Genomic DNA, 3,964 nt, shown 5'->3' with positions numbered 1-3,964 from the left:
ATATTATATTATATTTTAATTATTTAATAAATTATTAATTACTATTATGTTAATAAATATTATATATAAATATATAATTATGAAAAAATTAATTATATTTATTTATTATACTAAAATTAAGTATGCTTTATAATTTTAAATTATTTTTAAAATATTATATTTAATAATAATAATAATAGTAATAGTAATAGTAATAGTAATATTATTATTATTATTATTATTATTATTATATTGCATTAAATATGTAAGAATCCTAAAACTGGGAAAGAGAATACCTAAGAAAAGCTAGGATTCTAAATCCTGGAAAGTTGTACTAATTTTCCTTGTTCCGGGATTCTGATTACTTTCCCAGTTTGATTAAAAACCGAAACAAACACAGGAATTTAAAATGTAAGGAATCAGATTACTTCCCCAGACAAAATCCTGGCAACCAAACATGGCCTAAAAACTTTTTCTTTCTATCTCTCTCTTACTTTTTCAATTATGCATTAAAACTCATGTCGAACTAAATATTCGTACTCTTTGAAAGCTTTGAAAGCGAAGGTATCACTTAGAGTGGGATGAAGGCAACAAATATTATACTGCTACCTAGATACAAATACTCTCAAAATAGTAGTAGTATTTTTAAGAGCTCAATGTTAAAATAGCGGCAGGAATCACCTAAAATTTCTCTTAATACATCACTTAATACACAAATAAAAAAAGCAGCCATGTGGACAGTATTTGTAAACATAAAAAAGACTAAAAATTCTATCTTTTCTACTACACCATTATAAATTAGATGAAGAAAGATCTCATAATTTTCTTCCTAATCACAACTTATAGCTCGAAGTGATTGTAGAAGTAGCATCACTCTCATCATATTTGAACAACTTAGGAATTCCTTTAGTATCAGCTGATTCATTAGAATTTGGTAACTTGGTAGAAAAACTGGAAAATGTAAATGGCGGTGCTAATGTTTAGGTCAATGCTAAAAGTGGCAAGAATAAAAATGTATTGTCTCTGATGTGCCAATGTTTACCAAAATATTGAACAACTCAGGAATGTGAGCATATTTTTTTTAAAAAAATAAATATAATATTTTTCTTATATTTAATGTGTTTATAAATTTTAATCTTGTTACATGCGTAAAAAATAGTGTATTAGATACCTTACGGCCATGTTTGGTTGCACGGATTCTGTCTGAGAAAATAATCTATAGTAAAGGCCAAAATTAGTCCTGAGCATATGGCCATTTTATGATTTTGGTCATAAACTTTATCTTTTGGATTTTTTGGTCCTGCACATTTCAAATCGGATCACAATTGGTCCTACACATTTCAAATCGGATCACAATTGGTCCTAAACTGACGGTTCCGTTAAATTGTAACGGTCAACATCTTTGAACACGATTTTGACCCAATTACAATCTTTAAACGTGATTATTAACCCTCAAATTACATTCTTAATTATTATAAGCAACTTAATATTTAAATCACATTATCTCTTTCTCTCCCTCTCCCATTTCTTCCCCAGTTGATTTTCTCTCTACTGTACTTTTAAAGAGGAACACCCCCAAATTGGAAAATTCAATACTCCTCCCCGTCGAAGTGCAGCTGCCCCACCGGCGGCGCGAACGCGTGCGCCAGCGTCCCCAGCACGCCGTCGAAAGGCTCCCCGTCGCCGCTGAAGAATCCGATCCTCAGATCCGCGCGGTTGAACGACATCGTCGCTACAAACGTCAGCGGCGTCACCTCCGACCACCGCTCGAAAGCCTTCACAAAGATGCCTCTACCAAATCGAAGAGTTGTTTCTCTGGCGCGAATGCATAGGTGAGCTAGCTCTTCCCCGGCGGCCGGCGCGGGCGGTTGGGGAAGTAGGAGTAGTGCGCGACGTGTGGATTGTTGAGTTTGCGCTGTAGGTGTTCGACGATTTTCCTGAACGCATCGTGGATGATGTCGACGTTGCCGCAGTTGGGAGGATGATTTGCTGGCGTCGGCGCGTCGAGCTCGCCGGTTTGGTTGAGGTTGAAGTTTAATTGGTAGTTTTTGACTGTGGATTCAAGGAATTCGAAGAAATCGTCGGAGGAGGTATTGATGTAGCCGAATAGATGGAAATGCTTTTTGAGGCTTGCTCTCCGGCAGCTGTGGAGAGCGCCGAATGCATCCCTTCGAAACTTTTAGAATAATGAAAGCTGGAACCTGGAATTGACGAAAACTTATTAGTAATATTTGCTCAAACTTATATTTGATTTTAAATGAATATTTGCTAAAATAATTATTAGGGAATTAATTAGTAACTTAAAAATTAGAATTAAAAGTCTAATTTGATTAAAATTGGGTTAAATCCGTTGACTATTATTTAATTGAAGTGAAACAATCCCTAAACATATTATCTAATTCTAATTTTAAAAGAATATTTATAAAAATAATTAGGGAATTAATTAGGAAGTAAAAAATTAGAATTAAAAGTTTAATTTGGTCAAAATAGGGATTAAATCCGTTGACCGTTAGTTTTTAACAAAAATGTTGACGGAGGACCAAAATGATCAAATTTCCATATGTTCAGGACCAAAAAATCCAAAAGATAATGTTTAGGACCAAAATCATAAAATTAGTATATGTTTAGGACCAGTTTTGGCCTTTAATCAATAATCTAATTCTTTAAATTTTTTAAATTCCAGTGTTTGTTTCGATTTTTAATCAAACTGGTAAAATAATCAGAATCCTGGAACAAGGAAAGTTAGTACAACTTTCCAGGATTCTAAATCCTAGCTTTTCCTTAGATATTCTTTTTTCTAATTTTTGGATTCTTACATATTTAGTTATTTAATAAGTTGAATTTTATACAACTATTATTATTATTATTATTAAATAAATAAATAAAGATTTTAAAATAATAATTTAAAATTACGAATCTTACTATACTTAAGTTAATTACAATAAATAACTATAATACAATGTAATTATAATAATTAATAATAATAATATAATAATAATTATTATTATTATAATATTTATAATTATTAATAATTACTAATATAATTATTTAAATTATGTATCATAATACTATTATTAATAAAATGTTATTACCATTTTATAAACTAATTAATTAACAAAGCTTAATGAGATTTTGAAATCATAAATTTTATTCAATTATAATGTCAATAAATATTTAAAATTATAAGAATATGTTTATATAGGGAAATAGTCAATTGATAACTAATTAGCAATCCCAAACTAAGACTAAATCTTAGCTATTAGATTAGAAGATCTAGTGGTTGAAATAATGTCACATGGATTATATTTTTAATTAAGAAAATTAATAAATAAAATTAGAGGGTATTAATGTCAATTCTCTCTCATTAAAATCATCTTAAAACTTTAAATTTACGTAACTCTCTCGATTTAAATTATTTTTTCGCAAAAAATATATCAAATTAAAGATTTTTATAAGGATTCCAACGAGATCTCAATTGCATATGTCCCGACACCGTTCGGATGATAAAATTTGATATTTTTTATTTTAGTTTTCGTAAATGTTGATAACTAGATTTTTATCAACAAATGCATAAAAAAATCTCAATAAATCCATGTAAAAATCTCAATAAAACCATGTAAAAACCTCAATACATATGTGTTGATATTTTCTTGTACTAGTGTTGATATTCTTATGTCATATTGTTGATATTTGTAATACACTATGTTGATATAAAAAAACATTCACGAAAATTATCATATGATAACATAATGACGATATTACCTCTTTGTTGATATTTTGTCCTCTATTTATTGAGCTTCGTAAGATTTAATCTCATCCACTCATTTTAAAATCTAAGGGTGAAGATTTGGTATTGATTTTGGATTAGGGTGCTATAAGCATTAGAATACGGCCCTTTTTATATATAATTATAATAATATAAACTAATAAATTAAGAATTATCTTAATTAAATTATTTAAATTATCATTATAATAATAAATAAAA

General features: G+C 29.0%; 1 pseudogene; it reads right to left on the bottom strand.

Moving 5' to 3' along the window:
• Positions 1-1,241: 1,241 nt before the first annotated feature.
• Positions 1,242-2,158, bottom strand: LOC148933366 (metalloendoproteinase 5-MMP pseudogene; annotated as a pseudogene).
• Between the last annotated feature and the right edge of the window lie 1,806 nt (positions 2,159-3,964).

Source organism: Salvia hispanica, chromosome 1, assembly GCF_029641045.1.
Source record: "Salvia hispanica isolate PSC_SH4W2 chromosome 1, Shi_PSC_v1, whole genome shotgun sequence".
Taxonomy (NCBI): domain Eukaryota; kingdom Viridiplantae; phylum Streptophyta; class Magnoliopsida; order Lamiales; family Lamiaceae; genus Salvia; species Salvia hispanica.
This window is presented reverse-complemented; position numbering and strand designations above follow the sequence as displayed.